Here is a 26,589-nt window from a genome sequence, read left to right on the forward strand (position 1 = left end):
GCAGCAGGGCATAGGGGCAGGGGCTGTGCAAACTAGGGAGCATCCTTACGCATAGTTTGGGTCTGCTTGCCTTGTTCTGGATTTGAAAAGACCTTATTTGTGTGAGCAAAAGCTATGCCATACCTTTTGGCTTCTAGGCCAGAAGGCAGACTCTAGGTTATTTTATTTGTTAATCCCCCTGTACATCCACCATGCCAAGGCAATTGCATACATAAGATCTGAGATACCTAGAGCTGCAGTAATATCAGTGTTAGCCAGATCTGTAGCTAGTGTTTGAATCATGCTGTTGGGCCAGAGCATGATGTCCAAGAAAGGAGCATGAATTGTAACCTAGTAACATGGAGTCAAATAGTCATTATTTGTAGAAAAATTCTCAATTTTCTACCACTCATGTAGCACATGAAAGTCTATGCAGTACAGTGAGTATAATTCTCTGCAGACACATTCTAAGGAATTTTAGCTCTTGTGACTTCTACAGTGCAGTGTAAGGAGAGAATGTTTTTTTCTATAAATTTGCTGAAGCTTTCACATGAATAACAGGTTTTAAATTCCAGGTAATACTCATTACTGAAAAACATCATTGTTTTATCCAAGTAAAGAAAATTACTGTCTCTTGAAATCAGAGATAATCTGTCTTTGCACATATGCTCAGTAAACATCAGCCAACTCTCACCATTTCTTTAATAGATGTTACTTTCAGCTCTGGTTGGACAGTTAGCATATTTTCACATTGCTGATGTGTTTGGGGGAGACTATCAAATGTATTCCTTAGCAGTATCATTCAGCTAAAATGCAGTACTATTGAGACAGCAGTTTTTCTGTTTCCTACTGCTTGAAAGTGATTGCCATAAAGTGATTCCTGTTTTCATAACCAATAGAGCAGATTTTTTTCCAGCACACATTATTCTTTTAATGCTAGCCTTGGGCTCTGTTATCTTAGCCTCCAGTCTCTCCCAAAATGTACAAATGAAATAATTAATTCTTAACATATACAAATAAAAAATGAAGCATTAGGACTTTGCCTCTACTTTATTTTTATTTTTGGATGTCTGGGGTTTTTATGAACAGATCAGTCACGTGGGATTAGTCACAAGCTGAGGAAATAAAGGATCTGCAAAATCATAGGGGCATTTGTCTGCCAATAATAACTGTTGCCATAGATGAGAATTCAACATTGACACAACATAATTTATATTTCCTGATATGTAGGCAAAGATCAAATAGTGACATCTGGAGTCTACCCTGGAGGTTCAAGTCAATAAAATATTAATAGCTGCCATTTCCAGCAAGGACAGTGTAATAAGAGCACAGCAGCACAATCTCTGACATTTTTGCACCTATTGTTCTTCCTAATCAGTTAACTGTTTCCTTTTTCACATCTTCTCCTCCTAATATTAGGAAAACAAAATTGGGAGATAAAACTTCCTGCCTCCAGCATAGGTAAATTGGTCCAAGATGTGCTCTGTTGGGAAGTGGCTACACAACAGGCAACAGCAGGATGTATCCCTTGGGGCTCCTCAACAAGCAGCTCCCACTAAAGCTGGAGGCAGGTGGCCTGAATGCTTACTGCTTGCTTATAATGAAAACCAGACACAGAATTGAGGAGTATATTAACCAGTCTCATCTTAAGTGTTCCCCATTTTACTAGAAGATTTAGGCTTTCCTTTGCAACTGAATTCAGTATTCAGACACAATGAGCAAAGAAAAAGCATGGTAGAGGACTGTTGAGCCTTGTTTCTGACAACACTATTCTTCCCATTCCTCTCATTCAGTGAGTTAGTATTAATAGTCACTTATGCATAAGATGAAATAATGAGGTTTAATGAATCTCTAAAGATCAGTTACTTCATAAAAGCAAATGCCACACTTTTATCTGTTAAAGGCCTTTAAGTCCAACACCAGCAGCAGAGGGAATTTTTATTTTAAAGCAAATTGCACCCAGTTTCAGTAAATTATTGTAGAATCATTACTCAACTTTTATCCAGTCAATGTTATGCTTCCCCAGTGAATTGGTTTATTGTCAGTATGTCTGCTTCAAAACATGTCTTTCCTGGAAAGCATTTCATCATTCAGCTTCTGCTGCTGGAGGCAGACAACAGCTTGAAGCTAGCAGCTGCTCTTGAACAAGGCAGGTAGAGATGCAGGAAGGCTGCTGAATCCATAACAATAAGCACATCATGACATAATTACTGTAAATCTCCAGAGTGGTCTGTACACACAGAATGCCATATGGTTTGGGTAAAGGAAGTGTGTGTTAGTAAAACTATAGTATAAGCATAAGCATTTTCCATACAAGTGCTGATAGCTTGAAATTGTGTTTTTTTTTATCTGGAAAATTAGCATTGACATAACAGAGGACAGTGCATGAACGGTCAGCAAGTTAGAATGGGGAATCTAATTAATATCCTGAAGGATAAGAGAGTTTGGGGGATTTTCCAGTTGCAATTGTACATAATCTAATAGACGGTACATTCATTTAACTTTTCTTTGATGCAGTCTTCATTCACCACAGTGTGTAATAGCTCTTCTGTTTTCTAAATGTCTTCATCTGACTTTGAACAGGTTAATAGGATTTACTGCTTCTGCAGCTCACCTATACAAAATAGATTGTCCATATGAACAATACTCTGTGGTCTGTCAGGGAATAATAGACTACATTCACCATCCCTGCTTTTAGGAATTGATTTAGTTTCCAGAGATTCAGATACAAATGGGAGGAGAGGGTTGGTGTTTTTCTGTGCAAGTCTTGCCTAGCTTGTACTGCTAAATAGCCACTTGGCATTTGCTGTATCAGCTGGTGGTGCTCACCTCATTCTGAGATGACAGCCTTCTGATTTTCTATTAGACGTCTGCAGAAATTTTGCTGTGGCTAGATACCAATGTACAGAATGGATAAACCCAGATATATTTCTAAGATTGCAGTGAACTCTTGCAAACATTTTCTGCTACACATTGCATGAGTTAATCTCATCTTTAAAAGCATTAATCTCCTAAATCTTTGTTTTGTGTTCTGCCTGAACCTGCATTTTAGGTTTCAGTGGCTTTTTATATTGAAAAGATGTTGCTAACATCACTGTCTGTCAAAAGAACACAATTTTTTCCTTCTTCTTTCTTCTGTGCTGCAGTGATCAGAATATAACAGTGCAGAAAATTTTACAGCAATGTAAACTTCATGAACAATACATATTATCATTTTCTAAAGCACCATGTCCTTTCACAGCCTTCTGCACATTTACAGTGCTATAATTTGTGATGCTTTGACTGTTGGAAAGAGGGTAGTGTCATTAAAATTATTATACTTGTTTTATGTAAAATATAGGTAAGCAGTATTTATTGCTTTTTCAGTGTGTTTCAAAGTTGTGAAACAGTATTGCAGCCTTAAGATTCACAGTGACTATGAAAGCCTAAAAATTACCTGAAATAATTGTCATCTAATCCTACCACTTTGAAAAATCAGAGATGAAGATCCCACCACAACACATTGTGTTCTCAGTCCAAAAATGCTCCTTCTGAGAAGCTGTTCAGTCTCCTTGAACTTACTCATTTTAACAATGACAATCTAGAAGAACACAGGCAAGAGAAGGAACAATTTTTTTTGTTTTCTCTATGTGTGTCCTGAAGTTGAAAAAAATTAACAAATTTGTTTACAAAGTCATATAAAGGTATTACTCTTTTACATCCTTACTGGTAGTCACCTCTGGTGATGGTTGAGATGTAAAGTCTCAAGTTGCTTACATACAAACGTTAGAGTACTTTCAGTGTAACAAAATGAATCCCATCTACTTCCAGACTATGGACAGCCACAAATGACAGCTACCATTAATGGAGTGAACTAATGCCCAGCATCTGAGCGTTGTTTACTTCAGGGAGTTTACTCTTACGATCATCTCTGAGCTTTGCAGTGAATTTGGCAAAGGTGCCTTCTTGAACCTTAACACGCTTAAGAGCAAGAGGTATGGTTGTATTTGACCATAGAAGTTGTATTTGAACATAGCTCTTTATAGAGCTATGAATAGGTCTCAGAGGAAATCTTGAAGGGAGAGTGAGAAGTGATTGTACCATTAACTTCCTCATGGATTGATTCTGTGGCACTTTTGTTATGTTTTTGCCACTGCATAGATTATTGAGAAGAGTCATAATTCTTTCTCTAAATTCAAGTGTTTGAACAAAACTTAATTGAAATTAAAAACAACTTTCCAAAGACTTTGAGAAGTTTTATTCTGTCCCAAATAGACTGTTAGTCAGGAAACTACAAGTGGTGTTTGGAGCCTCTGAAAACATGCTAGGATCCAGAAAGATATAATTGCCAGCTAAGACCTTTCAGCATCCAATAGACAGTAGGTTAATGTTTTGTTTCTTGTAAGGGCTGGGTTGGGAGCTAAATTGTTGTACATTAACTGAGTCTTAACTCCTGTTCTGTACATATGAACACAGAGGTTAATTGAGACTGAAAAGTTAACACTTTTTACGATTTTTAATATCCTAGGAAGGTATATGCTGTTTATCTTGCTCCAGAGCTTCTGCTCTGAACAGTTTTTCTTGTATTCCCACAGGTATATAAAAATCATCATTGTGTTCCTCTATCTATAATTCCCTTCAAAAATCCATTGCACTGAAAATTTTCAAAATAAGTTTCATGATTCTGCTTGATTATTTGTGAAAAAAAAAATTATACCAACCCTAGATTCTGTCATTGTCCTATACACAACAGTTACACAAATTGATGTTGAAATTCATAATCAAATGTTTTTCAAAATGTCTTAGAAATTGAAGTTGCACATGAAAATTCTACTGCAAAAGGTAAACATCAGAGTGGTTAAACTATTCAACATTTCTCTGCATGACTAGCCTACTGAAATATGAAAGCATTACATTAGTTTAGTTAGCATTTTCTTATTCTACATTAAAAACTACTGCTGGTGTTGTTAGTTTCCGTTGTTACTGCATGACTGTTGATACCATTTTTATTTGATTTCACTGGGTAAACTGTTGACTCTTACTTTGATCATTTATCAAATGTCATTTAAAGTGAAATCAGAAAATAAGTAAATATCACATAGCAACAGATTGTAGAACTGCCATAATATAATACAAATTTTTACACGTTTAACATAACCTGTTTGCATTCACATTCTACTTACGTGAGATATCATCTATTAAATATTAGCAAGCTTTACATGAGTTGCCATAACACAGTATGTCTGTTTCATTTTTTTGTACCCTTATTTATCATGAATGGCAACTGCAAAAATTGCAGTCTGTTAATGTAAACTTGGACGTCATTCAGTTGACCTCCATGCACAAAGGAACTCTGGCTATGCTTTGTGACGTATAGGGCTTTTGTTTGCTCTTCTTCCTGATAATAAATACTGTAAGAAAGCTACAGAAATAAACAGTCTACCATGGGAATGTACCTGATAGTTCCAAGATTTGGAATGCTCATAGAGCTACATTATTTCAACTGCAGCTCCATAATAAAAAAACTGTGACTAAGCAAGTGATTGGAAGTGGAGATGCATACAGACAGATGGATTAAGATAGTACAAATACTACTTTCACTTGATTATAATATTAACAGGCTCCAGGTAATTTCCATTTTTTACAGCGTCACTCATTTCAACAAGTCCCAGAGGCCTGAAAGTAGAGGAGATGCATCCTGCTTTCATATGAATCTGTTTCCATTGTGAGCACTTAAGAGACTTCTTCTGTTGAAAAGCAATTAGCTTCTACAGTCTGGGGTACCATTTAGAATATCCAGGCTCACGTGTTTCATCATAAAATTGACCTTTTAAATTTTTTATGTCTGAGATTCCCCACTAAAAGACTAAGCATTAAAAAAATACAACCCTAGAGAAAATACTAAAGGCACATGTAGAATTTATTAAAGGATGTCTGGCCCTGAAGTGCTGCAGATAGCAACTCCATCTGAATATAATAAATACAAAGTATGCAGTATTGTGTGCTTAATTTTTAAATAATTGGTGTCATTATGTAGCTTAATGATACCGATTACATAAAAAGCAGAGAAAAGCAATATGTGCTTCATTTACAGACTCACATTTTCCTGTAGTAATTGCTTTTCCAAATGTTGTCTGTTGATATCTTTGAATACCTGTATACTAATTATCCTAATGTTTCAGAGTTTGTTTTGCTTTTTAGTGAAATTTTCTAACTTAGGAGTATATTTTTTGGTAAAGTTTTGCATAATTTTGATGTAAAAAATTTCAAAATCTTACATTCAGCATAGGCAAAGAAATACCTCTTTTGCCCAAACAACATGAGTAAAAATACTGTCAGCAGCACTGACATCTTCCTTCCACCTCTGGGAACTATCAAGTTTCCATGGAGACATTAGAGAATTTCAATAGTGCAAGAGTATTTGGGGCTTGAAGTACAAATAGATGTTAAGCATTAGAGATTTTTGACAGAAGCTGACATAATCTTATACCAGTAAGTATCCTTCAGTACTTTTGTTCTAAAATTTTGTAGCGTGTTTCACTTAAAGTTCCTACTACTCAGACAGAAAGAGGACATGATAACATCCTTCATTCTACTTGGACGTTGTTTGAGGTCAACTACAACTTGATGTGGACATCCAGTCACGATTTAGTGTTTAATATCCTTACAAAATGTTCCTTTGTTGTAGCGTATTAAAGAAATTTTTTTATATTTGTTGAATCATCTTCAAGCCTTCTGATCTTCCTTGAAGCTTTTCATACTCTTGAATTTATGGAAATCACTCTGCCTCTGATCACCTTTATTTTCTTCCTAGTTCTGTGACTCCCAGTTCGTTTTCCAATAATTCCTACCAATCAGCAACTTTTCTTTGTTCTAAAATCCTTTTTGAAACTCTTTGTTGTCTTCTTCTCATGACAAATCCTTTTTCTCAGCATTTTCCCTATGTAATCTTTGCTGCATATATATCTCATATTCTTTAGGTACTAAGTCCTTTTATGCAAAGGATGCCACTTTGTCTGTTTATCTGTCTGGTACAAAATTACTGCCCTCTGTAAAGCAATAGTGAGGGCACAGTATTTGTCAGATAAATGAATTTAAAAGAATGTTTCAAATGATTAATGAATCTGCTAAATCAACTAGGAGACCTGCTAGTTATTTTCGAGATACTGAAAAATATAATAACAACCATAGCTTGCTTAATGTTCTGGCAAAGTTTTGCTGTTGTTGTAATGGCAAGAAGTCTCTGAAAATTACTTAGCCATTAAGTCCTTTCCTTCACAATGCATCCTGTAGGAAGAAGTGCTCCAGATTTTGCTTTTTAATAAAATATTTAAGCTTAAACTCCCACAAGCCATTCTGTGAGGAGAAGCATGGGCAAACATGGAGAAGTGAAGTAGCCAGGAGAAGAAAGCACTGTACTTAGTAAAGTAATTTTCCTCTAAGTATGGTAGATTGCAGCTCCTTGAAGCAGAGTCCTTGATTTCAGAAAAACAATTTCTGGCAGATTGCAGAGGTTATTCCCCTTTGGTTTTCCAGCATCAAAGAGGAGATGGGAAAGGAGGACCCTCTCGTGGGAGCCTGATAACTTCACAGAAAAACATATGGGACATGACAGGTTATCTCCAAGAGACGGAGTCTCTGAAGCAGGAAGCAAGGATGCCTGAATGACTATGGGAAAAGCTCCTTTTAAACTGTGAGAATCAAGGACTCTTGACAGGATGCAACATCCTTTCACAGGCTACCAACCGTCCTGTTTCTTATGTGACAGTCTTATCAGTCAAAGGTGTTATTAGGAGTTGTGAAATATTTGGCTAGAAAAGCCAGTACAGTACAAGCTGTCTTTACTTGTTTTTGACAAGAACAATTTGCTTTAATTTTTTTAATTCATGCTCTTAACTTAATCTCAAGCCTCTGCTGTGTAAAAGGCCCACCACTAAAATCATATCATCTCCTTCACCTGTGTTGTCATTTCAGTTTCTTATAAATACTGTAAAACTAAAAAGAAATTGTGTTCCAAAAATACTTAAAATTTAAACAGTTCTGGCAGCCTCTGAAATTCTAATCTCATGTCTTGAGAACATAATTGAGTGCTTGCAGAAGCCACGTGCTGTGTCTGTCAGAAAAGAGCTGTCCCAGAGGAGTCAACTCTGTATTTCATAGGAATATGAGCAGGTACTTTTCTTCACTAGCTACAGGAAAGCATACAAGCTTTCAGCAAATGATGAGAATAAGGTTTTTGTTTTTGCAGAAAACAAAGAAGGCTAGATGAAAAGTGGTAATGCGTAGGTCCTGATCTAGTCTTCTGAATAAAAGTGATTGGTCTAGATGATATCCAGAGGTCCTTTCCAACCCATATGATTCCATTTGTAGCTTTTGGAGAAAGATAAATTCCTGTATATCTCCAGAGGGCTGTTCAGCTCTTAGATTTTCATTCTGCTTAAAGCAGAGGTGTACACAAAATGCATATAAGTGTTTGTGTGCAAGGCAACATATGATCTCCTTGATATTCAAGAAAGGACCTATCAGGAGAGATTGAGGCGTGAGTGAAAATCCACATCAGAACCAGTGCTCATTTCAAACAGCTGTCTTGGATCAGGTGCTTCCTATTATTGGATACAAGGATGGCAATAAAAACTTGACCACTACAGGGTGTAGGAATCTGAATACAAGCTGAGCCCAAATGAACATTTACAGCACAAGAATAAGAACTGTGTATGAATGCTATGACTGCAGTTTTAAGTCATTTGCTGTCTCCCAGCCCTGGGCTTTGGCAGTGGTGATACAGGTGCCTGCAAGAACTCATCTGTTGGTACAGCATTTGCAGCTCAGTACTTCTTATTCTCACTGACTGTTAGGGTATTCTTGGAAAGTAACATTATCATTGTACCTTGCACAGCTGTTCCTGGGGATCCAGTCCCCATCTTGGTCTTTGACCTACACAAAAGAAGACAACATTATTACAGCAAGACATAATTACATGTTGTGCAGATTGGCAATACATTCTTAAGTAGCTTTCCATTTTCCAAGAAATGCATCTGAAAACACGGTTAATACAGTTACCTCTTGCTGAAATATTAGGAGCAGGTTCCTAGCATAATATGCCAATAGGAATATGTATGTAAATAAATCTCAGATATGCAGGAAAATAGATCTGGTACAATACAAACAGTAAGTGAAGCTGAATTTTTGATGCACACTAATGTATTTTTAGCTGTGCTCCCGTTCATGTAACAAAGAAATATATGAATATTTTCATTGAGTTTTAATTAATAGAGTCCTTTCCTATTCCTCTTTACACTTCTATTATCAATTTCTTTTAATACGCTTCATTCATCATTTTTAAAAATTAGACCAATTTAGTAACATAATTTGAATCCATAATTGAATTTGCCAGCTACTCTCAGACCATACAAGTTAATGAAATGGCATAGTTTTAAACACATTTTCAGTGCTTGGGAAAAACTATATTGGTGAACAATCAGTTCATTTAAAATGGGAAACTCTTAAATCTTATTCTCAGCCAGGTTCTGTACTGATTAAACTTTCTCTCATCACAAATAATAGAGTAGGCTTTTTCAATTCTCTTATAAAAATTGATGACAGAAGGCCACATAGAAAACGAATAAAATATAATTCCAGTTAAAAATGGGAAATGACAAATAAATGAAATATGCAAAATGAAGTGGAAGAGAAATGTCTAATTGAGCAGCACCAGAACCACATGTCAAATGCCCTCTTAGATAAGAGACAAGAAAGAAAAATCCCAACATCAGCTCAGTGGAAACACCAAACCTTCTCATTTTTGCCAGAATGCCATGGGCTAACTGGGGACATTTGACCTGATTTAGCATTTGACAAGTCAGCATCTCTGTTTAAGAGTTCTGTCACACAGTCAATCCTTTTTTTTCTCCACTCCCTCTCACTAAAACTAAAAAAGCCACTCAAAGTAGGCTATCAGAAAGTAACTCGAGTAAATTAGGCTGAGTCAACACGTCTTCTATCAGAGTTAATCAATATATCAGAAAGCTGACTTGTTTTAAGCCCTGATATGTTTGAATTGTTGCTTGTGTCAGATTTCAATGGATTTGTGTCAGACATTATTTCAGAAGTCTGGCAAACAATATGTATGTATATGTAACGTTTGTGAGGATGTGTGTGTCTGGAATGGAAGTAAAGAAATCATTGCTTCATCATGGAAATATAAATGGAAAACAGCCTTGAAAACTCATGCAATGCTATTATGAATGTCTCTTGAAACAGTTTTTTCCTACCACTGGCAGTATAACTTTACCAGCAAAACCATGAGTGTTCATGCGGTTACATTTTCAAAATCAAAATCTGTTCATGAAACTGGCACAAGCTATAGCAGCAGAAAATTGATTTTATCAATATACCTTGCACCTCTGTTAGAAATCTTTGCTTGTGCAACTGTATTGATTTGCAGTGAAGATATGTGCTTCCATTTTAATAATATTCCTCTTTTCCTTATTTTGTTGGCATGTGGTCAAAAACATTGAGCAAACGAACCAATAAAAGCAACAATATCTTTTTCCCTTCCTCTCAATAGAAGTATTGCTTGTTGAGAGTAAAATATATAACTTTAAGCAACACCAGAAGTCCTGCAAATGACATTTTGTGGCTACATGGTGTAATTATTAATAACTCTTTGAACATCTTTGTTAGCTCTCACATTTCCTATGCAGCCCAATCCAATCCAGCTAATGATATGTAGGTTGTGTGGCTCCACTGTTTGTGGCTACACACAGCTTAGCAGCATTCCTGTACTTTTCCCAGTATACCTGTCCCTGCTTCCACTGCCTGTTCATGTCCTTCCTTCTCTCCAGTTTTGCCACTAAGTCCAGGTTCAGCTGTGCCATCTCTTGTCTTGGCTCCTACACCTGGGGATTGAGAGCTCTTATGCACTAAGGAAAGCTTCCTTAAAGATCCACCAGCTCTGCTCCTCCCCCTTGTCTTTGAGGACAGTTATCCAGTGTGTTTTGTTGACTAATTCTCAGAAGAACTAGATGTTGGCTTTCCTAAAATTTAGCATCTTGATTGTTACTGTTTGTCTGTCCCAAATCCCTCAAGAGTGTGAACTCCACCACTGTATGATTACTGCAGCCCATGCAGCTTCTAATTGCATTGTCATTATCAGTTCACTAGCGCTGCTGTGTAACAGATCCAGTATTGTATTCCTCTCTGGTGGGGCTCACTGAGTCTCCTGACTCAAGAATTTATCCTCAATACATTCCAAAAGCCTCCTGAATTGTCTATAGCTTGCCATGCTACTTTTCCAGCAGTTGTCAGGTGGTTGAAATCTGCCAGCAGGATGAGAGCCTGCGGTCATGATGCCTCCTGGAAGAATGCTTGACACTGGAGGAAGAAGGCTTCTACAATAGGTTCCACTTGATTAGGCAGCTTGTAGTAGACACCAATCACAAGACTCCTTTTTTCACCTCAGTCTCTAACTCTCTTTTACTTCCCTGTGGCCTTTCTTCACGGAGAGCTCTTCACATTCTGTTCCTTTCTTGATGTACAGGGCAGTGTCTCCTCCTCTCCTTTCTGGCTTGTCCCTTCTGAACAACTTGTAGCTGTTGATATCCACACTACTGTTGTAGGAATCATCCCACCAGGTTTCAGTGACGGAAATGGTCATGGTTTTCCAGTAGCACAGTGGCTTCCAGCTTCTTTTGTTTCCTATGCTGTATGTGTTGGTACAGGGGCACTTCCAATGAAGAGCCAGACTTGTCACCTTCTTGGAGAATAACTCTTTAATTCCTTTGAAGTATTTCCCTTGAGTTTCTCTGTTGTGTTCTCCTACTGCCGCATGGTCCCTGGCTCATTGTTGTAAGATTTCAAGTGTGCTGCAGTGTTGCCAGCACATCTTAGTGCAGCAGGTCGAAGTCTCCCGATAACACCGTTACTCTAAACTTTCTCATTCCACACCTTATCATTAGGAGGCTATTAGCCCTCTCTCCCTTCAAATCTGGTTTAAAGCCCTGCCAGTGATTTCTCCTAGGTCTTCCACAAGGACCCTGTTCACCCTTTGAGAGAAGTGAAAGTCATCTGGTGATTGCAAGACTTGCAAGAAATACAGGCCATTCTGTTGTCAAAATACCCAAAGTTTTGGCAGTGGTACCAGTCACAAAGCCAAGCATTTCTAGATTGGGCCCTTCTGTTCCTTTCAGTGTCTTTACCCTCTACAGGAAGCAGAGAAGAGAAGCTGATCTGTTTTTATTTATGTGAGAAACTATTCATCTTTCATCAGCTTTGGAGCCGTACATTACCCACCTCTCTGAACATGAATGTCTTTCAGGTCTCTGATACACTTCTAATACTGGGATGCAACAACAGCAATTGCACTGCTAAACAAGTGCTGGCCAAGCCTCACTCCATGGTGTATGCAGTTACATTCATCAACTACCTCACCTAGTTCAGCACTGACATGAAATCAGGAATGATGTGGCTGTTTTTTCAGGAGAAAACAAAATTAGTGGAGCAAAGTGGTGCATCACCACATTTTGACACTTCACTAATTTGAAAATGCCCTACAACAGTTCCAAATCACTGTCCATTTAATTTGAATGTGGCTGTATATTTTTATCCTAAATACAGTATACAGTTTTAGACTTAAGAAAGAATACCTTGATCTTTTGTTCCTCTTTCATTCCATTAAATAATTAAAATGGGGGGAAAAATGCATTGAAATTCACTTTTTTAATTTAGCAGCTGTTTTAAAATCTTTCATAAGAACTGGTGTCCTATTGTTTGTGTGTAGCCCACAACAGAAGGAGGCTGACTAGTAAATGATTTAGTTTTATTTTCCTAGCATATTTTCAGTTGCAGCATAGAATTTTCAGCAAAGATCCTAAAAATATAATTTTAGTTTTAAATAGAAAGATGAAAAAGGTCTAAGAACACAAGTTGTAATAAAAAACAACAATTTAATTCTCTGTGGGTATCAAAGTAAGTGAAATGGTACTTAGAGTTTCAATTAGCAACATTTGGCTAAAAGCCGAAGAAAAATTAACAAAAATGTAAAATATTCTTCTCAGACTGATTCTTTTCCTGATAGAACTGTACTTCTAAAAAGGAGTCCTACTAGACTCTAAGTTCCAAAACCCAGCATAATTTCCAAAACTGAGTTTGAAGATTTATTACATTTTCACCCTTCTCTTCTGATTCCCAGACACTATCTGCTTTCAGCAATTAATACAAATGTTAAGGGTTTTGATTTGTTTTGCTACAGCATGTGAACTCAATTTGTTTTAATTTGTAGCTTTGAAATAGCATAAGTCTCTTGTGTCAGTCTTTCACATTGCACCACTTTACTGCATTGCATACACATTGCATACACATTGCATACCACTTACTGCACTATAGGCTCACACCATCAGTCAGCAGTCCAGACTGCATCCCTTCTGTTTTAGTCTCAGTGCACCCACTGTCAGTTATGTCCAGGCAGTGAGTTAGAAAGACAAATGTTATAAATGGGTTAGAAATGGTCTTCTGAATAATAACAAACATTTTTACATGGGATAGGATGGAAGCAGAGAACACCCCATGGCTAAGGTAACACTACGACTTTGAGGATGAGAGCTTCATTCATTTTTTGTTATGCAGATTGGTTTTCTTAGGAGAACTCATGTTGCACATCTCAGGCTGTTCTTACATTTGGCCACACCCTCTCTTACAGACTAGCAAATGTATTGAAACAAGCCAGTTTTATGACTATCAGCTCCAACCAAATTTCCACTTGGAAATAACTAATGTCAGACTGTGGATGGAACAGCTATCAACGTTATATCTGTGTAGGTATTAGTAAATTCCATGGAGGGACATTTCAAATGTGTTCCCTTTTCGAAATGCTGCTGCTATCCTGTTTTCCTCTGGAGAATGAAAAGATGAAAAAGGCAAGAACAAAGAAAGTTGAGAGTAAAAGAATTATTAAAATATAGTATTTATGTGATCACATGTAAAGAAAGTTAGACATTCTTGAAAATTAAATGAAGATATTCGTTTCTACCATTAACAAATACAGAGATAATTGTAGGAAAGACATCTGAAAATACAAACTTTAAAAAAGGCAGTAACCCAAATACCATGGAGAGTTATAAAAGATATAGATTATGCTTATACATAATCTTCTCTTAGATTTGCTTCCACTAGACATTGATTTACAAGCTTTGTCTTATTACCGTTCTTAGTTCCATTGCTGACCATCCAAGAGTTAATGGTTGAACTGATAAAGTTCATGGTAAAGATAATTGTGCTCATCACAGCTAAATTGTTGTTTAGAAGATTTACCTCCATAGTAAGTGTTTGTGAGGCTTTATTGACTACTCTTTTTTAAAGCTCTTCTACTTAGAAAATATGTAGAAAATATTATTCAAATACAAACCTTGTTTGTTTTTTGAATAATAGAACACTCAGACACTCATAAGCATGTCATTGCAAATACGAGTATAAGGTGAAAGGCCAGAAAACTGGTCTTGTCCACTGAACCAGATCTGAAATATGAGTTACAAAATAAATAGCAGTCTTGCAAAATGTGTTGTACACCAAACAGCTAAATGAAATCTCTGTAGAAGTAATGCAAATTTGTATTTTTAAGGACTACAAGATAGATAGACCTCAATTCCTGCTTGAATGGCCACTATAACCAGCTTGATGAGATCTTTTGAGAAGAAACTCAGATTCTCAGCTCTGCACAAATTTCACAATATCTACACTGCTAGAAAGATGGGCCTTAACTTCCAAAGATGTGTGAGTAGGAGCCCTGCTGTGAAAATTTTTTATCTTACTTTGGAGCTAACATTTATAACAGCAGTAAAGCAAGTGTTGGAGCTTAATAGCATGATGCATTCTCAGTTACTGTCATGTACACGTATCAGCCAAGATAGCCTTCTCTATCAGCCAATTTCATCCAATCTAGGTTAGCAGTCAAGAGACAATAATGTGTCATCTTGTCACTGCTAAAAATAATTCTGTGAAACTTTGAATGTCGCACAGTTTGTCAAGTATACTTAATTGAGTTAAAGTATCTCAGCCACTGATCAAATCCCTGTGGTATCATAGTGGCATAATAGGCAACAGCACATGGCAGTACAAATTACAGAAAGTCTTAAATGATAGGTAAATAATTTGAATTACAAGAATGTGAATTCACAAGGGGATTCTGGCAGTGCTATAATAGACCATAAATGCAAAGCTCCAATAATATCATATTTACTTGCATTCTTGATCTTGTTCACCATTCCTTTTTTGTACTGATGAGACATACACAAAATTGCAAGTGTCAAATGAGCCAATTTGCTTTTTCTTTTAAAATCTGCATTCACTGGTGTGATTTCTGTGTGATGCTACTTTCAATTTGCCAGAGGTATTTTAATGCATGTCATTTCTGTTTTTCCCATTTAATGAGACATGTACCACATGGTGGCAAAGTATGAGCTGGCAATGTTTATAAGGTTTTATTCAGCTTTTAAAAGAAATCCTGCTCTGATTTTTCTCCCTTGCTTTTGTCTTTCCACTGTTGATTAATTATCCACAGAGCGAACTAGAATATTATGACTTGTCACATTCAGTAGTATAAGGGGTTCTTCCTGGATTGCACCTACTCTGAAAGGCATCTGCAAGACTAGAAAACAGCTGTCATCCTTGTGAGTTATTGCTTTTCTATAAGTTAGGAAGGCAAAGCAAAGAATCCTAAAAAAAAAAAATCTTATGACTGCAAAGGACACCAGGCACACAGCTAGTAGGAGGATTGGTATAGATTGTTGTTACCTGCATATCCAACTGCACGACTTGCAGCTAGTGGATAGCACTATATTTAAAACATCAAAGTCTATAGAGACTATAGAGACTCTTTTCACTGTGCCAATAAACCAGGACCATTGGCAAAGCAGGGTGGAGAGACTGCTTTTTGCACCCTAGATAAAAAATGATTATCTAAACCTGGGAAGTTTAGTCTCAGAATGTTAGACTTTTTTAGGAGGACTGTATTTTGAATTACAGATAAATAATATGGTAAATTGACCATTGTCAAAGTCTGCTCTCATTTCAAAGAAAGAAATGGTTGCTAACAGGCTCTGTAAATATACCAACTTTCAGTAATGTTAAAGACAAATATGATTATGTTCCTGTTCCAGTTGCTAGTAAAGCATTGTTAATTGCTCTCATTTCACGCACAACACAAAAAAAAATACAGGGAAATTTTTATGTGTCCTTATAGGATTTGTTACCTTCCAACACAGAAAAAAACCTAAATTATCTGGAAATTCTTTAAGAGCCATCTTCCGGAGGTTCTTCAATTCCTCCTCATCTCCAAAAAAAAGAGAGATTTTACTTACAATTACTCTTAGCTTTCTATGTAGAAAGCTGACATCTTAGAATCACAGAATCACAAGGTTGGAAATGACCTTCAAGATTGTCTAGTCCAACCACCCTCCCATTACCACTGCTACCACCAGCACTAAACCATATCTCGAAGCTCCTCATCCAGACACCTCTTGAACTCTGCCAGGGACAGCGACTCCACCACCTTACTGGGCAGCCATTCCAGTGTCTGACCACTTTCTGAGAGAAAAAATTCTTTCTTATGTCTAACCTAAAACTCCTCTGGTACAACTTGCTTCCATTTCCTTGGGTCCTGTTTGTTGCCTGGGAGAAGAGGCCAAACCCCTCCTCACAACTTCCCTTCAATAAGTTGTAGAGTGCAATGAGGTCTCCTCTGAGCCTCCTCTTCTCCAGACTAAAGAATCCCAGCTCCTCATAAGACTCATAAAACTCATGCTCCAGACCCCTCACCAGTTTCGTTGCCCTTCTCTGGACACGCTCCAGGGCCTCAATGTCTTTCTTGTAGTGAGGTACCCAAAACTGAATGCAGTTCCCAAGGTGTGGCCTCACCAGTGCTGAGTATAGGGGGGATGATTACCTCCCTGCTCCTGCTGGCCACACTATTTTTAATGCAGGATAGGATGCCGTTGGCCCTCTTGGCCACCTGGGCACACTGCTGGCTCACATTCAGTTATTCTTGTATAAGAAAAATTTTTTAGAAACACATGAACATAAAATATTGCATTTCCCTTTGCTTCTGTAGCTGGACTGGGGTTAAAGAAGTAGTTCTTTTGATCTTTGAGCAAAGTATCCCCCTGGAACATCTGTATTTTTCATTTTCTAGACTATAAGATAGAATCAGTATGTACTTCAATTGCACATGTTCCCAGATAATTGGCCTCTAGCGTAAGTCACAAATAATTGGAATTTTTCTACTCAAATTTTCCTTGAGTGTGCATAGAGACTTCTCTTGTGATGACTGAAAAACACAAGGAATATTTACCTGGTCCCACATCTAGCTTCGTGGCTTAATTTGGACTGTATGTAGTTTCTGAAGATTTTTTTCTGAGATGAATAGTCCATTTACAATAAAAGTCCAACAGTTTTGTGAGACACTATTAATTATTCCTGTCTTTTTGGATTTGCATTTGGTTTTCATTAATTCACAAATAAAATCACATGCAAACTGAAAAATAATTGCATTCAAGTTTGATTGGCATCACTGACTATGTCATAGTCCTTTTGCTTTCAGATATGGTGCTTGGCACAGCACAAAGTATTTATTTTCTCACTTTTTCTAGTAGGCTGTTAGTTGTAGTACCTAACACAAGTTTTCGTTTACAGGTTGCTAATACAACACTGAGAAAAATCACTGCCAGATTTCTTTCCTCTTTTTTCAGTGTGTTAGAAAGTCTCAAAGAGAAACGAATATGAATGACGCTGATAAATTATTATTTTTATCACTCCATGCAAAAGGTCTGAAGATGCTCACAACCCTTTCTCAGTTGAACTTTAGAGTGGAAATTTTAGTCTGTGGTAACAGATCATAAACAGGTGTTGAACAAAGAAGCAAATCATGTAATCATATTAACACACTAGTGATAGCTGTTTTATAATGGTGGAAATTAGGTAAAGACATTCCATATAGCAGGGACAGAAAAGCATAGAATGCCTTCCTAAAATCTTAAGTTCAAAGTGATACTTAAGCTTAATTCATTACCATAGAGAAAACTGTAGAATATCACTACCCGTTACACATCTTAACATTTTCAGCTCCTCCATTATGAATTTGTGTCTTCATACTCAGTTTTTCAACATTTTCATCTTTATCTGCTTATCAGGCATTAAGTGAAAACAGTAAAAGGTCATAGTCACTGGGTAACTATTGATGTAATTGAAAAAAATAAGGACTATTTGAAAGAAAAAGATATATATGATTGGAAATTGAAATAAAAAATGAAGGGGTGAAAAAGCACTAAGATCTTCATATCACTCTGATATGAAAGTGTGTGAATGAAGAACATTATTGCTGTTTGCAAACAAATTATGTCTGCCTGGATAAGAAATGTCAGTTGCAAATTCAAACTACAACTGTGCTGAAAAACAGTTTTGAATGAACTCTTTTATTAGTCCTTGAATAGTAATTTTGCCAAATCCAACACAAGTATACAAATATTGCTTTATTTTCAGATACATTAACAATTACCAGTATTTGGAAGTAGCTGCAATGTGCTGTAGAACTTTCAATAAAACAAAGTCAGAGGTTTGTCCCGAGATTCTCACAGTCTACAGAAAGACAATTTAAGAGAATAGCTCAAGATTAAGTTTGATGCAGCACATTCAGCACTGCATGAATTTTCAAAGCCAAGAGAAAGGAAAGGAAAAGATTTTGTTTTGTTCATAATTTCATTTATTGCTAAAATCAAAGGACTGACTTTGAAAAATAATATAAAATATTCTTAGAAAATAATTAACTGAAACAAATTCATTGGACTTCACACACAAACCATAAGAATGAAAATGGTGCTATGCTCCACTAATCTTTCTAACATAGCTAGAAATTTTTGCTATTTTTACTGGAACAGTGACAGCATCCATTGATGAAAGCTCATAAGATCATTTTAGCACTAAAAAACCATTACACAGAAATAATAAACATAACATAAAGCTGAATTGTCACTGATCTTTCTGCTAGGTTTACAGAAGTGACATTGGAGCACAGTCATAGAGACACTCAGATGGACAGTCAGTCTTTTGCTGTGCCTTTAATCTTAGAGCAGCTTATAAACTTGATCCATTCAAAGCATAGATCGTAATGTTTTCTATTAAGCTTCCAAAAAGTGTTACATCCGGAATGTAAAATGCCTGTAGAGACATTGTAGAAAAGGTTCTGGTGTGATTCAGCATGTAGGTTAGATGCCCTTAGCTAGACAGTATGATTAACTATTTCCTGCCTTTGCTCAACTAATATCTAACCCTATGAGTGGCCAGAGCCTGCATTCTGAGTTTATTCTGGTGGACTTCCATTACCATCTAATGATTTTATTTTGCTCAGAAGTATCAGTTTTTCTGCCATTGAGCAATTTGATATCTGTATTTAGACTCTACACCTTAAGCCTCTGATTTTACAGTTGTGATTTTACAGTTAACTGCAGCTGATACCTAACTGTGAAACCTGGTTTTCACCATCTAATGACCCCATAGTGCCTATTCTATACTTTCTGAGAGCTATATTGCTGAGGAGCAAATGTACAGGCTGAAAACTGACACTGGAAATAAAGAATGTTGGTGTGCTTTTTTCTGACTTCACAATTTCAGTGCTTAGTAAAGGTGAATGTAAGAAGACTGCAGTGAGCATGAAGGTAGCTATGTCTCAACCACACGTTGTGAGCCTGAACCCAACTAGAGTCCAAGATTGCACCCAGTGCCCATCACAGCAGTTTTCTTCAGACCAGGACTAGAACCCAGGACTCCCCTGTCCCACTTGCTTAGAAAATTCATGTTTCAGAAGTGAACACTGGAAAGGTTAGTGAATAAACTTTTCAGACTTTTTTAATTATTACTGTAGTTCTTCTGTTTAAATTGCAGTGAGAAAGATATATGAGGGCTGCTCTGGAAGTAATGTGTCCTATTTTATTGTGTTGGCTCAAAACATCAGAGAAAGATGTTGGTGGTATGCCAGTAGAGATTGAACCTTCCCATCAATATCATTACATTTGTTGCCATACAGGGTCAGTCTGACAAAATGGTATCTGACATGGAAATGCATATAAAACAAAGACATGGAATTTAAATCCTCCACATGGAAAAAAAAATGGCACCCATTGACATTCATCAACACTTGCTGGATGTTGATGGAGAGCATGCAGTGGATGTGATCACAGTGAGATGGTGGGTAGTGCATTTCAGCAATGCTGACAACAGTGAATCACTTTCAGTGGTGCATATTTTTACAAGCATAGCATGCAGGCTCTCGTTCATAGCTGGTGAAAATGAAGAGCTAATGGTGGTGACCTTGTCAAAGAATAATGTTTTGTAGCTGATAATTTGCTCTATCAAAAAGTGCTACTGTGATCTTTGTGTCTTTGTCTTGTAGTTTCCTTGGAAATAAATAGGAAGCATTAATTTTAAAGCAGTCTATATAGAAGAAGCACAGTGCTTCTTTGCTAAATACAGAAGCAGAGTGTGGATAAAGTAGGGCAAACAAATTATAATCAGGAGAGGTTTTTAAGACTTTCTAACCATCTTCCAGCAAAACATCTGAAACAGTATAGGTAGAGCTGACTAACCTGAGGTTGTACAAGACAGTAGATGTACTCCTCACACTTTCCAAATATTGGAGTTCCAATTCCAAGTGTTCCTTGAAAAAGGATGACAAGTTTGAGAGGTGGACCAGATCCATGAAGCAATGATGCATATATATGCTCACCTGACAACAAAGAAGGAAATGTATGTGTTCATCACAGCAAAAATATTACATAACCTCATGAGAAGTGTTTAGCACAGTGATAACCTGTCTTTTTCTTAGGTTGGCCCCATACTCACACTACTACTACACTAGGAACCTTCTCCTGGCTCCTACTGGTGGTTTTCATATACACACATCACTCTCAGACTCAGAGTATTATATCCAAGTCAGTCAGCACTGGGACCTGGGAAGTAGTGGAGTAAAGACACATGGAGGATAATCACAGTAAACCTGTTTCTGTCCTGCTTCTGTCTCCCGTAATTCACCTTTCCTGAGGAGCCAGGATGATGGGGGATCAATAGAGACCACAATCAAGACAGACTGTGTATTGTGCCTGTACTCATTCTTTGAATATAATGTTATGTGAGTTGAAGATATAGAAGTAGCACTACAGGAAAAGGGAAGATCAAGCCAATAGATGAAAATGAATGAAGCATAATTCAATTTGTAGCACTGCCCCTTCCTTCCCATACTCCTCTTTGGCCTCAGTGCTGCCTTGCATTAAATGAAACAGAAAGAAAAGTATTTTCAGTTGCACAAAGAACAGAACTGCTACTCTTTCCTTCCTTCTTGTCAGTCTCCAAAAGTTAATGTACCTGGTCAAGGAGAAAATAATGCCTTTCTGCTGAAGACAACATGTACTGAGGAACAGAAATTTTAGAACTGCTAAGGGATAAGAAAACAAATATCTGGACTGAAACCAATACATGGAAGAGTTGTGAAAGGACTGTGCTGTCATTCAGCATGCTCTGCATGAGGGAGTTTACCTGTCATCACAGGGAGAAGTAATTTCTACTGGATATTAAAAGAGGAGCTGTTACTCCTGCAGATGCAGTTGCACTGAATGAGTCTACAGCAAAGCCAACACAGTAGTTATGTAGTAGTTACAGCAAAGCCAACACAACACATTATGCAAAGCCCAGGGTCCCTCTCTTGCTGTATGCCATCCTGGCAACCCCTAAAGCATCAGCAGCTAACAGGGAGCAAAGCTCAACGTCACCTGTTTCTTCCCTCCTCGAGACTAGTAAACTCACAGTCAAATAGAAGACCCAAGAGGAACAACTGAAAAGTCATATTGTACCCTAAATTACTTGGGGTTTATTTCTGAAGGAAAAAAATTCTTCTTCCTCAGTATTCAAAATGAAGAGCTTGAAAGGAAAGAAGTGCTTCCCATGACATCTTTAAGGGAGATCATGGAGAAAAGTTGTCAACAGTGAATATATAGAGCATGCAACACATGCTAAAGAGATGAGACCATGGTGTCAGAGTGTAGCTAGAAAGAGAAACGGCATTTTGACAATTGAATTGAGACCACCATATGCACTTAAAAATGTCATGGCCTTCTTCCCTGGTATTCACTCATCACACAAAAATTGTAACATACTACATTTATTTTAAAGCATTGCTGCACTTTAACACTGATTCCAACTCCCCTGGAGAAATGTTAAGTAATAGAGTGTTGATTTCTAATGTACTACATTACACTACATGGAAAATATGTCCAATGGATTTATGTATATAGTTCCTTTGTACTGCTTTAAACATTTTCTCCCTAAGGGCTCATATTCACTAACCTGTTTGTTTTTGTCAGACGTTCAAAATACCCAGCACCGCTAGCATGTTTATCAAGTAGGGTGACCAGGTGTTCAGAAACACTAGCAAAGACTGAGGTTAAATATCTCCCTTAGGGAAATATTTCTCTTCTTTACATATTTCATGACTACACGTTATTTTAAAGAGTATTGAACTGTCTTTTCTGTTGCCTTAACACAGCATTACAGAGAGCACAGGGAAACAAAGGCTGAATGACAGAGAAACTGAAAAACTGATAATAGAAAGTTTATATGATACCTATATATCAAACTACTTTATATGTATTAGTTTGATAGTTGGTTATTAGTTACCTGGCATAATATATGCCTTTACTCTCTCCTACTCCCTGATTATTTGTTTTTTAGCAATCATACCTAAGGTAGTCATATTGATGTGGCACAGATTTTCCTACTGAGAGCACTTTCAGCCATAGTGAGTTAGAAATTCATTAGTAAACATTTTCCTAGAATTTTAACTTAAAAATGTTTCCAACATTATTTTACTATAAAGAGGTTTGTTTCTCTCTTTTTTTTTCCTTCCTTTTTTTTTTTTTTTTTTTTTTCCTCTCCTGTGCTTTGGGGTTTTTTCCAAGAATGGATTTGCAGTCATAATTAAGAAATGTGTTAAACCTTCTGTCAATTAGCTTAATTGATGTAAAAATCTGACTGGGTCCTGGGAGGAATGAATTTCCCCAGCTGAACCTTATCAAACAACAGCTTAGCACAAAATGAGGAAGAAACCCAAATGCGAAAGACTGCTAGGAAAAAGCCTGTGATGCCTTGAGACAAGGTGAAAGAAAAATTGTGTTCAGGCTGCTGCGTAGGTGTTTTAAAAATAAGCCAAGCGTTTACTGAATATGTTCATTTTAGTGCATAGACTTAATATGATGCCTTTAAGAGCAGAAATGAAGCAGATATTCCCATAGGTTATAAGATTTATCAGGAAATAGCATCAGAATGTGGGAAGAATGGGGCTGGGAAAAAAAAAAAAAAAAAAAACAGAAAAGTGACTTAGTTTTTTTTGTTTCTCCTTTCTCCTGGAAATGCTGGTTATAGAACAGAGATAATGCAGAGTGTGTAGGGACTGTGATGACAGAGGCCTTAGCTATGTGATGTTATCAAGGGAATGGTGTGCAAGCTAATAAAAATATTGGTAATGATTGGTGCTGGAAACTTAAACCTGAATTAGAAAAAGCTGCTGCAAATTTGGGGGTCTGTGTAGAAAGTGCTTGGCCAAGTAATGGATTCATTCATCTGCTAAAGTATTTGTTTAAGCTATGAGTTTCTTCTTAGAAGAGTTTCTTTTCCTCCTGGTTTGATTAATTAAATGTTTCCTGGGAGGTAAATTTTATTTCTACCTGAAATTAAACAGAAATTCAGTCTCTAAACCAGGATTGGAGCTTGTGGTCCTAAATTCCATTCGGAATAGGGTGACTCAGTGAACTGGTAAGCCACTTCATCTTGCTGTACTTAGTATATATAGTTCACAGGAAAAGGGAAAAGTAATGTTACCTAACATACTCTGTAGCCTCATAAATACTTTGGTTTACATAGAGGAGAGAAAAATCATTCAAATTCCTTATTTTGTTTGGTTCTAAGATGTACTGGGAATGATAATTCAGGTCTATCAATTCTGATGGAGAAATTGATAAATAATGCTATGTGCAGATCAGATTCTACTAGGTGGATTTTATTGCAGTTAATCTAAATTCCAAAGTCGATCAAGAATTTGCTGTGTTAATGCATGTTCTGATTTCTACTAGTATACTCCTTCAGTGACAAAAAATACTTATGTCTCATCTTTTTTATTTTTTTTCTTCCTTTTATAGTGAGGTCAGAAAGATTAAGAAGGAACAGCAGGAAGCATTCTTCTTGATGCAAGTGTCTATACTGAGTTTTCTTTGACTATGTGTTTTAGTATTTATTTAAATAGATATTAAATTACAGCTGGACATAAACCTTAGGTGACATTAATTTTCAGTAATGTTGTACCATGAAATCAGAGCCTTTAAAGAGTGATGACCAAATGCTGTCAGACTGTATTTCCCATAAAATCTTTTTCACTGTGGTTAGTCTAAAGAGGAAAATATATTTCCTGTAGGTAGAAATTATAAACTGTAAGAAAAGGAAGAATGGAGCAACAAGTACAGCCTGTCCCTTTGTATCAGGTTCTGTCTCACTTGTATGTGTGCACTCACAGATGCACATCATATGTGGAAGAACTTTTAAACAGAACAAAACTAGCAAGTACTTCTGCCAGTTTTTACCCCAATTTAAAGGCAGGTGGGAAAGAGGGGGAGGGTTACCAGAAGGGAGTGGTTTTATAATTTCTGGAAGAAAGAAACCAAGGACATAGTAGGGTTAATACGGAGCGCAAACTGCTTTATGCACCATACAAATAAATGAACAACTCACAGAACTAGATGAATGCTATCCTACAACTAAAAGAAAGAGTGCATTCTCCTAGAGATGAAAGGCAGACCTCAAACATGGTCAGTAGAAAAAATGATAAGGGAAACAGCTCTTCATCTGTCCAACTGATCCCAGTTGAGGAGCAAATATTTGTACTAATTTTGCTAATATTAAGTAGGCCTTTTATCTCACCAAGGTTGTCTGGAGGAAGTAAACAGTACTTTAAGTTTGGGGATTTGCAGAATAATAATCATTCTACCCATGTGTTTTGAGTATGGTGGCAACTCTTTGAATCATAGGTGAGGAAAGTCCTAAAAAGGAACATCCTCAGAGGGTACTTCTATCTTCATAATAAGAGAGGGCCAGTGTGAAATTCAAGCACAGGGTGCTGATAAATTACATTACTTATATTTTGTAGCACTTCCACAAGCATTTTCACACTACATACTATAGTATGTGTACAACTGATATAGTGTTAACATTTTATCATATCATTCTTCTCAGAGAACTTTCCCAAAAAGTAGGATGGATGAGTCCGTGTTTATCTGCCTCAGGCTTACAGAGGTTCCCAGTGTTGTACCCAGATATTTCCTACCCTCGTGTACACCCTCAGGCCCTATTCAAGAAGCACAACGCATTTCTGAGTTTTATGTCCAGGAGCAGTTTTCAGAGTTAAAAACAAAATCAAGGAAATGTCTCTATGCAGACATCAATGTCAAACGAAATTCTTTTCTACTGTCTCTTCTCTGCCTTGCTACCTTCGCTGTGAGGAAAAAATTAGATGAGTATGATGTGGCATAGCCTTCTTGTGGTACAGCAACAGTGTACTAGAAGAGAAAGATTCACTCTGCTGGGCTGTGACACAGCCCTTGTTATTTCAGACACTTTGAACTGTAAAAAAAAATGAGCAGAGAAGACATCAATGCCTTGGAAGCAGTAAAACCCAGTGGACAGGGTTCATAGGAGGCTCAGTGAAGTGTTGCAGTCTTCACACTATTCCTGCTCTGGAGATGTGCCCAAGCAACATGGGCAATAGGCAGTCTACACAATTTGACCTTGAAACCACAGATTGGCCCTAGGCCTCTTCTGTTTTAGCAGAATAGACCTAGCCAGAGTACCTCTCCCTGCATCATTAATTACCCGAGTCCTATGAATGTACTCTGTTTTATGAAGATAAAGTATTTCCAGTTCTTTAGGCAGCACAGTGCCTCTGCTTCATTAGTGTGGCCCTATTCCATAAGACCTTTGATTTATGTCACTGTACAATTTCCTGTCATTGCTATCTCTATAGTTCACTTCTTTTAATATGTTCCATGAAGGCTACGTGCTGATACTCCCTACCTGTGGTGTGCAGCCTCAGTGTTCTCACAGCCTTCAGTGCCTACACCTGATCATTTCATAAAAGCAAGTGACTGGATTCAAGGCTGGGTGGTGATCTGCAGACATGAGCTGTGTTTGCCTCAGGCAACCTCCTGCCAGCAGTACAATGCTTATTTTGAAATTTTGTCTCTCTGCACATTTCATATGACTTCACAACATTCTGCAGAATAGAGTAGTCAGAAACATTATGCTCCTTAAAAAAACTAAAAATTAAAAGAAAAGGAAGAAATGAAAGAAAGAGTCAAGGTGGCACGTGACATGTTCCCTTGTTCTCTTTTCTTGCTTTTACCCTATTCCCAAATGCTCTTTGCATTCTAAAAATCCTATATATTTTGTTTCAAAGGTATACTTTGGCTTTTTTTTTTTTTTCTGGAGATGCAATTCCTGATATAATGTTTGAAACTTTTGAGATGTGCCTTCTTCCTTCATCTTTGTGTGTTA

General features: G+C 37.1%; 1 protein-coding gene and 1 long non-coding RNA gene across 3 annotated transcripts in view; both read left to right on the top strand.

Moving 5' to 3' along the window:
- The window catches only part of NKAIN2 (sodium/potassium transporting ATPase interacting 2), a 508,528-nt gene that overhangs the window by 444,260 nt on the left and 37,679 nt on the right, over positions 1-26,589 (top strand). The window lies entirely within an intron of this gene.
- On the top strand, positions 23,024-25,693 carry LOC128078161 (uncharacterized). The gene is made up of 3 exons (XR_008205335.1): positions 23,024-23,146; positions 23,729-23,802; positions 25,273-25,693. It is a non-coding gene; the product is annotated as an uncharacterized LOC128078161 (long non-coding RNA).

Source organism: Tympanuchus pallidicinctus, unplaced genomic scaffold (genome assembly GCF_026119805.1).
Source record: "Tympanuchus pallidicinctus isolate F22 unplaced genomic scaffold, pur_lepc_1.0 scaffold1, whole genome shotgun sequence".
Classification (NCBI taxonomy): Eukaryota; Metazoa; Chordata; class Aves; order Galliformes; family Phasianidae; genus Tympanuchus; species Tympanuchus pallidicinctus.